Genomic DNA, 10,841 nt, shown 5'->3' on the forward strand with positions numbered 1-10,841 from the left:
CTTTTCTTTCTTCCCCATCGAACTCCCCTTTCCCCACTTTCCCTTTTTTACCTTTTGCGGGTGGTCTGGTTTGTACCCTAATGGGGGTGCATTGCCTCTTTAGCCTCCTACCTCTAACTAGAGCAAAGCTGGAGAAGAAACTAACCGTGATTCAAGTAAATACAAACACGAGTAAATACAAGTTCTTTTCTGGATGGAACCTTTACATTACAGACCCTCAGCCAGTTCTTTGTTTTGGGAAAACGGGGGGAGCCCCAAACTTCAGCTCTTCCTTGGCTGGAAAAAAACCCTGCTTCCTTCAACAACGTTATCATCACTAGAACCTAGTTTATCTCTCGCCGTAGGTTTATCCTTGTAACCAAAGAAAGCTAAATAGGCAAAGTAGACGCTCTTGCATCTGTGAACACCATCCAACGTGAAAAATTACATAAATAAAAGAGATGCACCCATTTTCTCATTATGCACTCTTAAAAGATACTGGGGAAAAAAATTTGGGGTGGGGTAGGGGATTCCACCCTTCAACATAATATTTATTTATTTTTGTTACAGCTACTTTTGCTAGAAATGTAACGTTACTTACCCCCACCAGGGCTTGAATGGTTAACTCTTCTGAGCCTCTAAGCGCAACTAAAGCTTTGCACATTTACAGACGGGTTACATTGATGCCTTCCCTTCAAAGTTATAAAACAGTAAACTTTATAAGCCCCAGTTCCGGCTATATGACATTTGGGTGCCAAATGAATAGGGTTTTGTCTATGAATTAGATCGTAAAATCATCCATAGCGCAGACAGATAGGCTCACTGGCTATAAAAGGTCACGTGGTGCCATTAAAGTAAGTTTTATGGTTTTGGGGAGTTGTCATCCAACATTATATACCACATAACATATAATCACACTGACGCTGGACTTCATTTGACTCTTTTGCAGGCTACGTGTGCCTCCTGGTCATTCAAATTGTCAGGTTTAGGTACAGAAGTATCCATTCCCCCCAAGTTCTCAAATACTCTCTGAAAAAAATGGCTCATTGCAAGTTAAGGTAAGTTCTGTGCACAAGTTGCTTAAGTTTATTTATACAGCGGAGAACTGGACTGTGGTTGCCTGGGTCCTTTTTAGCACTATCACGTTGATTAGATAGGGAAAAATAACTTCTTGAAGATGCAGGTTTAGAGGGGGCGGGGGAACTGTTCCCCCTCATCCCTCCTATTTTGATCTAAAGGCTCCTATTTTTTATCAATCAAATCCAAGCAAACTTTGGCAGAGATGGATTTTGAGGCCTAACTTTAATTACTTTGAGTACGGCAAATGATAATGACTTCCTTCGCTTCCATGAACTTTTCAGTGTCCAGTGCTTTTGTTTATCATGGGGCAGAGTCCGAAGGCGATGTTTTGCCCCCAAAGGACAGAGATCCAGCTATAGGCTATATCTGAAGAATGCGCATCCCGATCTGCCTAGGGCGAATTGATACAGCAATGATTTTCCAAGTGGGTGAACTTCTTGCGTCTAAGGCCATACCTACCTATCTCTCTCTCGTGTGCCTGTGTGTACATAGTCTTTCTCTCTCTCTCTCTCTCTCTGCAATTTATACCATTACCGTAGATTCCTGGCAAGCCCAATATCTATATTCCCATTGGTTCCTTTCTTTTTCCTTTCTTTCTTTTCCCTGAACGAACAGATTGACTGTAACTTTTACAGGAGATTCTCCTGCTCTTAGACAGATATATAAAGATATAGATATATGAATATATAGATATCTGGCTGGCAATTGCAGGGTAGGCCCCAGCTGCCCTGTTAAGTTCAGCATTCTTTTATTTAAGTAGACTCTTCTCACCAGCGTGTGATTACTCAGCAATAAACTTTATGGCCGGATTTAACTTTTAAGTCTTTGAATTTCCAGGGTTGAAAGAAAGCGTGAAAGAGCATCCCTTTTCCCCTGCAGCCCTTCTTTTTCTTTCTTTCTTTCTTTCTGTTGTTGTTTTGTTCTGCTTCCTTTTCTTTCTTCTTTCTTTCTTTGTACCGTCAGAGTCAGATCCTGGCAATCCTTACTCACACGAGCAGTTTTAAGTCTGATCAGTTATGTCTCTGGAGCGCTTCCTAGTTAAAAACCATGCAGGTGAATAAGGGTTGGCAAGATCGGAACCTACTCCTTTTACAAAAGAAAGGAATTTTATAACCTGGCGCATGTATGGACATGAGGTCTAAATGATTCCTCTCCCAGACTCCTGCTTAAATAAGAATTCGGTTGTTAGCTTATGGTGTTCTATTAGATCCCTTTACACTCCCACATAGGTCTGACAGCAAAGGCATATTTCAGTTAACAGGATTAAGTGTTGGGTTTCATTTTCTACTAACATCTTCATCGCTTCAACTCTCAGTGGTGTCAGACAATATAATAAAAGCGTACCCTAGTCTAGTTGCTCTTTGGAAAGAGATACTCTGAGAAAGGATATATTTTCTTGCATGTGGGTAGGTACTCTTGGAAGATTTAGAAACCCACAGCATTTCTAGAGCGTCTGGTAATAAGTGAATAGATATCTTTACACTTTAATTTTTAATTTTTATTTTAGTACATACGGAAGGATGTATTGGCAATACAAGAAAATGCAATTTTATATTGATAAAATGCATTGTAACTTAATTGCAAGTTAAGTCCAACCCTACAGAACTGGATACTAATAAGAAGTGCCATTTTCGTGATATCTACTTTCTCACATCTTCAGTAATTAGCAATGCATGTAGCCATGTTTGAAAATATGACTAGAACTTTATGTATTGCACAATTTAAGGTAGAAAAAAGATTTTAATATGTAACACCTCTACTAAAGAACAAGTGCTGACTGAAAGACTAATCCATAACCCAGTTAATTCCGTTAATATCAATGAGACAACTGATGGGCTCCTAAAGCATTTACTAGGAAGTAAGTGCCCAAGAATCTGAGGGGATATTTCCTCAAGAAAATTGCCGCTAAGATCCAGGCGCAAATATACTTCAGCCTAAAAGAGCTGGTCTTCAGCTTCCGTTTCCCAGTAAAAACTAGTTGAAGCCCATTCAAGGCTGGATGGGATCTCATTCTCTGTGATGGGACTGTCTGAAGATTGTGGTCCTTTTTCCATACCATACCTATGTGAAAGAAAGTTGTACTGAAATCTGTTAGATTTAAGTCCAAATAACTCTAGGATTGGAGTAAGGGGATCCTGGCTTTATCAGGTCTTGTAACTGGGAAACATAATTCCTTGAGCTGAAGTTTTAGTTAATTCATACCATAGCTATGTACCTCTCCTGTCATCTCATTGCTAGATGACTGAGTGGATGATTTCACAGGGATGACGAAGAAACACGTACAGCTTTGTGAACAATGTCACAGATAAGTCTGCGTAAACAGCCACATTTAGGCTGCAACCCTATGCTCGCTTCCCTTGGAGTGAGTCCCACTGAAACCTCAATGAGGTTTACTTCTGAGTAGACATGTATTATTGCGCTATTAGACACGATTCCCTAACCACCAAAAACAAAACAAAACAGAATTATCCAACCCTCCCAATACAATAGACATTTCCCAGATATGCGAATAAAGTTGGAAGATTTTCACTCTTTTCAAGAAGTTTTAGTTTGCTAACCACTTCACATGAAAAAATGTCTAGATTAGCCTAGGCAAAAGACATTCACACAATACTCCATGATATAAAAAGCCCTACTCCAAAATAATCTTGTATGTGTATTTAGTACAAGTATATCTGATGATGATGACTGTCCTTATCACTGTATTTTCTTTCTCTGACATGTGTGTGCTTTATTTTACTCAAATTACCGTGAGTGATCTTCAGAATATTACAAAAACTTCAGTGGCCCAGATGTAAGCACCAGACCGATTATAGGTTAGACAAGTGTTTGTATATAATAGCAAAGATGTTGGAGGGCTTCACTTTCTATAAGGCGTAAGATGGCTTTTCTAAGTCACATGATAGGAAGGTTTGCGCGTGCTCTTCACTACAAAGCATCATGGGGAAAAATTAGTTCCATTAAAGAATTAATTTCCTTTTCTGCAAAAAAGTGAAACTGCAAGTGTATTCTTCATCTGTCCAACGCTCAGCATCACCCTTTTATATCTAGGGTATAAACCCTTTGTGCTCTTGAATTATTCTTTTTTTTTTACTCTCTGTTTCTTCCTGTCTTTCATCTGATTGTGTACAACCTGGCCTTTTTTATTATTATCTCTGATCATGTAACCTCTGTTTCTGCAGGCTTTATTTTTCCAATTCTAAAAACTTAAGGAATTTCACTAACAGGAAGGCTCCTCTATGATCACAGGGTTATGTCTTTGGATATAGCGGCAAACAATGCACTGTGATTACAGAGAGAAGCACAATATTTTCCAAAAGTGTCCCTTTTCAGGGTACCTAAGAAATCCGTCCCTTTTCTCTCCCCCCCCTTCTGAAATGGCTTTTCAATAATAATATTTGTTATGAAGGTTATTGGGTAATTATTGCAGTTTTGTGAAACAATCCTTGCTCGAGGTGAAGTCTGTCTCTGGATAATAAATGGCAGCCCTTGCAGTTCATTGCCAGGTTAAGTAAATGCAAAAACTAAGATAAATCTGCACACTCCAGGACTCGCCAGCAGAGCTCGCTTTAGACCAAGTTCACAGTCAACTTGCTTTTCCGTGGGCAAGGTTTCCCAACACCGTTGGATCTTTTGCGTTATTTAATTAATACATAAACATGGTAAAATGACCAACCTCTAAGCAGCATCAGCCTGGATAAACTGCTCAATTCCTGTGCCCACTTCACATCCAGAACTTACCCATCTACCAGGTAAACCACATGGCGCCTTTCAGTTTAATCTAGTTTCTCCATCGCTGGTGCCTGGGCATTGCAATTTGATTTTAGGATTCGTTTTCAGTGGTGGAAGCTGTTGAGGTTGCTCTTTTAAAAAAACTGCATTCCTTCAAAATCTTAGAAAAGCTAAAAAGGAAACAGCAAGGGCATGGTAACAAACAAGAGAGCGATATTCTTTTAAGGAGATAGAAGCTACGCCGCTTTTGTATATCTTTGTGGTTAGGGCGTAACAACTCCAGGTCAAAAAGTTGAGGGTCAAAAGTTTACGTTTTGCGCCACTCTTAGTCATGCACCCAGACAGAGCTTGATGTCAATGTTATAGCCAAGATCTTGACTATCAACACAAAAGATAAAATAGCTCTGAGTTAGGCGTGTATCACAGTATGGACTCCAGGTGAACTCTAGTAGTTGAATGACCTCAATTACTAAGGAAAGGATAGAAAATTCCTCTTTTCAAAGAGTAATACACGTTGTATTTCATCTTGAATTATCAACCACATTTTCCCCTTGAATATTGTTGGCTGGCAGATGCATCAGGTGAACACGGGTGCTAAGTCACACATCCCCCCCTTACAAACGCGCCCACGCGCGCACACACACACACACACACACACACACACACACACACACACACACACACACACACACACGCACACACACACGCACACACACACACCACCACCACCACCACATTTTAAACAGAGTGAATTCTATAAGAGCCAATCGGAAAATTCCCAGTGGATTTTAATAGTTCTGAATTTCAGTGAGTGGACTCTAGTCCACGAAAGCCTATGTCATAATAAATTTGGCTGCCTCTAAGGGCCACAATACTCTGTTGTTTCTGTTGCAGCAAGCTACCAAGGCTAACTCTCTCAAAAATCTCAATGAGATTCCAGCTGCATTCTTGGGTAACCGAAGACTGTCCGCTACTTTGTAATAATATCTGAGAAAGCTGGTAGAATGCGATGGCGATTTCACTGTTGACAGGAATGTAAGATATATGCAAGACAAAATTAAAGGGGTCACGTTATGCATTGTTTTTTAGTGGAAGTTCTGGAATGACCATATGCAAATTGGTCTTGTGGATGTCAATCATTTAAGTTTCCACATTTAATAAGAAAGAAAATAATTTCACTTTTGGATGACTTATTAAAATCCCAGTGGAGCTTTATTTTATTCCTCTTTGTTTTTAAAAAAGCATCTTTGTATTTGAAGAGCTATTTCTTTCTAGGAAATAGGGATTATTTATTTATTTAGAAACACGGGTTTGTAAGGTTGCTTCAAACAGGTTGTCAAACTTCCAAGTTCCTGAGATAGATTTTCCATTTTAACTGTGTTGGCAGATGTGTGTTTTTTCAAATTTTGTTTTTACAACACTTGGAACTCGGAAAGTTCCGTGTTAAAGTCCTAAGAAATACATAATATTTCGCACAGAGATTCAGGCTGCATTCCAATACATGTCTGGTAAGAAGTAAGCTCCATTGGGTTCAATGGGACTTATTCCCAAATAAGTGTGTATTGGATTGCAGCGTCAGTGAGTAATTTATTACGGAGACATAGAAACCATTTTCCTTCAGAGGTGTCCATATCAAAGAACAAGCAGGAGTGAGAAAGAAAATAAGTAATTATTAGAAGCCTTTATCAATGCTTTTGAAATACACGAATAACTAGTTGCCATGTGCACTGAGTTTCCGGAAAATAAATCTGCAATCTGCTTTGATTTGTCATCACTGAATTTCTCTTGAAAATTTTCTTGCAATGTTTTCCCCCCCTCCCATATATGTATTTGAAATGGAATTACCAATCATCCACAGTGGGAGAAACACTACCCACAGCACAGTGTTGAAACCACATCCCTCTCTCCTATTTCGGTTCAAAATGAACGTTTTGTCCCTTGAAATAGTGCATTGCCTGTTTGGAAATGTAATTATATGAAGCACGAAAATCTCAAGGCGGAATGTTTGCCTAAACGTCATTTTTAGACACAGAGGAACAGGGAGACTGTTCCGAAGACAATACTTCATTGCCTCAACTGTCCCGAAAAAAATTGGCTTTAAGGGGGGGAGGGTAGAGAGAATAAAATCTGTGTGGAAAGCAGCAAAGCGAAATCTGGCCTCATTATCCAAGGACTCCTTGTGCCAATTTATTTTGCTTCCATTCAAGGTGGAATTTCGGGGTGGCGGAAGAGAATGTTTTTTTCAGTTACTGGATATTTCCAAAAGGATTTCAAAGAGCATCCTCAAGAAATACTGCCTTTTAATTTTTTCATTCTATCTCTCTAAGTAAAAATAAAAATGACCCAGCAGGCTTTTGTTGCTTTGAGTGGAGCCATTCCCATACAGCCTAGCAGCGCAGCCACTGGTTCTTGAGGGGTAACGTGGCCTTTCAGCCTCAATCGAAGATCCCAATCGCCCCCTCCCCTTCTTTTGAAGTGTGTTTATTTACAGTCCTGGACAACCAGGTTCCTCTTGAAATCCAGTTGTTAAGAAACAACAACGTTAAAGAGCTAGATCATCAATAGTTTTGAAGGGGAGACAGCTGGGCTTCGGGAAGGACAGCATCTCAAGAATCAACTGTGTAAGGCTAGGCTTCATAGGAACTCCGTCCCCTTCTCCGGGTCTTTCGTAGGGTCTTTTCTGGTTGCAAGGATGTAAAGCAGAAATGCCCTCGCTACATTTACATAACGTTTACATTTTTCTCGCAATCCCCCCTTAAGGTGTCTTTCGCATTTGTGAGGAAGTAAGTGAGCTGACCAAAGCCTCCCCGCCTCCTCTCTATTAAAAAGAGAGAGAGAGAGAGAGAGAGAGAGAGAGAGAGAGAGAGAGAGAGAGAGAGAGAGAGAGACTCTTAAAGACCTCGTGCAGAGGGGGGAAAATCCTAAGTCCAAGGCCGAGGTGAACTTCAGGTCAGCGCGTCTAACAAATATGAAAATGTCGCTGGGTGAAGGGCACGCCTTGTTATTTAACAAAGACTGTCAATGTGTGAGATTAATATGAAACAAAATGCGCCCGGTGTCACTTTTCGGTCACTTTGAAACTTGGGGCAGGGCTGCATTCAAGAGTGAAAGCTGGGTTAAATGTATTCAAAATGTCTCAAATCAAATTCAAGCCAGGCTGCCGGGGGTCGCTCCCCCTCCCTCCGCATCTCTCCTCCCCACCCCCTCCCGTGCTCTCTCCCTCCCTGCCTCCCAGGCGCGTGGGCAAGTTGGAAAGTGTAATTGCATAGATTATAAATGTACAACCTAAGATTGCGACGCACACGCACATGCACAGGTATCCCCACTTTGAACTTGCTCAGGCTTTACAGTCTTCACTGATCAGTTTATTTGATTTGCTCACGAGGAAGCTAGCGCCCTGAGATGGGTTCCCGTTTGTTGGGGAAATCAGCATAGGTTGCCGTCAACTTTCAGGTCAGTAAATCCTCGGTTTTCTTGCCTGGCAAGGTTCAGTTTCTAAACTTTTGCTCATCCGCGATGGTGTCTTGGCGCTGAAATTCCCGCACCGACATGTCTGTGTGGTTGAAAAAGGTGCTCTGAATCTTAAGGAGGTCAGGTTTCAGGGTTCGGTGTAGGTTCCTTCAGAGATTTGCTCAGTGGAGCCATAAATCTCTGGAGTAAGGGGAGGGGGGTTAACGCGGAAACGGCCGCATGCGAGATAACACTTGGTGGTCTTGGCTGGGCTCTTGTTTATGATATGTAAACCGCAAAGACAAGGAACAGGCCCATCTCTGCAGCCTGATAGAATCCCAGGAAAACCAGGCCCCGGCTGAGCAATTTAGGTCACCTTGGAGATTTACAGCCCTAGCCCAGAATCGTATTTATTTCTGTTGCACTGAGCGAAAGAGACACCCAGTGCAAAGCAGTCCAGGGGAAACAGACAGGGCTCTGAGATACAATCAGGAGAGCTAATATTAAACATCCCCTGGGACGTTCTCCGAAGGTAATAATCAGCAGACAAAAGGAGGTACCTGCTTTCCTTGTGTTATTGTGGGGCTTTTTTGTTTTGTTCTTATAAAACCTGGGAGTTTGACGCATCGTGGTTTCTGGTAGTTAATATCGCCTTCAGATCCAAGGACACCGTTTCTCTCAAGGGAAACGGATTATGTTTATGTCTGAGGTACATCTCTGAGCGTCTGAGGTACATCTCTGAGCGTTTATGCATTGTCCATTTCAGCGTGTGCATATCTGTGCGAGGCGGGAAACCCTCTGCCTTTCCTTTAACCATTTAAGACCATCATGTGCTCAATGTTGCTCTTTGTAGTAGCAAAATACCTCCCCAAAAGAAAACTACCCCCCATGTAAATAGATCCGAAGCCTGTTGTAATTTCCACAAATATCACTGGCATAGTATTGGCTTGAAACCCGAAGGGTTGGATCCAGCTGTTCGATTTCCGTGTTGCCTGCAAGTGTTGTATGGCCTGACTCTCACAAACGACATCATATTTGCCTCCACAAATATGGTGTATCAGGGAAAGAGTTTCATAGAAAGTCCACTGGAGATGAACTAGAAAAATAGGCTGTTGCCATTTTTAGAATGGAGTTTTCCCCGATATTATGTGGAAACCAGGGCTGTTTAATTGTTGTTATGGAGCACAGGGTCAGCAGTTTAAGGGAAATGAACAGACAGTAGGAAGAGAAATTCTGCCAGGGAAAATGTGAAATAAATTGATGTGACACACACACATACACAAAAAAAGGTAACTGATTAAATGGTCTTTAATATAGATGTAATAGGCATCCACATATGCACTATGAACAGTTGGTAAGCCTACAAAAATAATCAATCCACATTTCCGGTGAAACAATCGTGTTGAAATGAATACTCACATTATATGGATCTTTTTCTTACAACCAAACTGCTTCCTTAGGAAGAGGGGAGGGCAGCATTTTATCAGTTCCATATTGCTAATTCTAAAGGGGATGAGGTTTTTTTTTTTAAAAAAAAATTACATGGGTATTCTAAAAGGTTCAAATATTAAAACAAAAGGCAGACGTTAACTGCATGTGCCAAGTCCTTGAATTAATATAGTCTTTAAAAAGAGGCTAGTTTAACCTTCAGATTTCAATTACCCCTAGTCAGGCCGTCGCCTCCTTTTCCTTCCTGTCCTGCAAAAGGATCAATTTCCAGGATTCATAACGCAAGTCGAAGAGATTATTTACATCGCTCAGCTGCAATATTTACGGTACTTTTACAAGATGACAGTGTATTCTGTTTAAAATAACTAATTTCCCCCTTTTTTCCTCAAAAGGAAATATTGTTTCCTGGTAACTAAGCAGCTTTATTTATTTATTTAGGAATGGAATGCCCTCGTTCTTAATCTTTACTGCCTCCCTAATCCACTGCAAGTTTTGTTTTAAATCTATTCACCTTTTAAATGTCCTTTAATATCGGCGCTCTCTGTCTAATTGACGAGCCCCCGCCGCTCCAAATTTGCCAAGTGGTGGCGGATTTTAAAATAATTAAATTACCGTAAAAGAGCAACACTTCAAAGCCCCGGGGACGTATCAGAGAGAAACAAATAGCTAGCTGCAATTAGGTGCCCCGTGTTTTCATAGAATCGACTGATCTCATTGATTGCACTGCTACTTCCTATCACTCATTAATGGCCCCGAAATTCAGAGAATAGAAGACGCAATCTCGGGTGCTCTTTATGTTTCAGGAAGACACCGCATTTTACTCTGCTTTCATTGACTTCGTAACCCCTTCCGAAAGGACTGGAGATGCAGAGAGAGAGAAAAAGCATACGTTGTGTTTGATACTTGGCTTCAGACACACGACAAGCTGGACGCTCAATCGCTCTGGTCACGCTGTTGTCCCAGCTTCAGAGAAAGTGGTCTGATATCAGTGGTCAAAAACCGTACACACCGCGCACGCGCGCGCACATACTCCACAAGCTTACAGCCCTGTGTTTAGGATGTATTATTCCAGAATGACCAACCTTGGTTCCCTTCGAATGAGCACCGACAAGGACATTTTCTGCCCCCCACATAGCTGGGCTGGAGGACAA

The 10,841-nt window shown here is 41.1% G+C and overlaps 1 protein-coding gene across 1 annotated transcript in view; it reads left to right on the forward strand.

The window, feature by feature from the left end:
* HOXA3 (homeobox A3) overlaps nucleotides 1-10,841 on the forward strand; it is a 68,365-nt gene that overhangs the window by 12,085 nt on the left and 45,439 nt on the right. The window lies entirely within an intron of this gene.

Source organism: Rhineura floridana, chromosome 10 (genome assembly GCF_030035675.1).
Source record: "Rhineura floridana isolate rRhiFlo1 chromosome 10, rRhiFlo1.hap2, whole genome shotgun sequence".
Classification (NCBI taxonomy): Eukaryota; Metazoa; Chordata; class Lepidosauria; order Squamata; family Rhineuridae; genus Rhineura; species Rhineura floridana.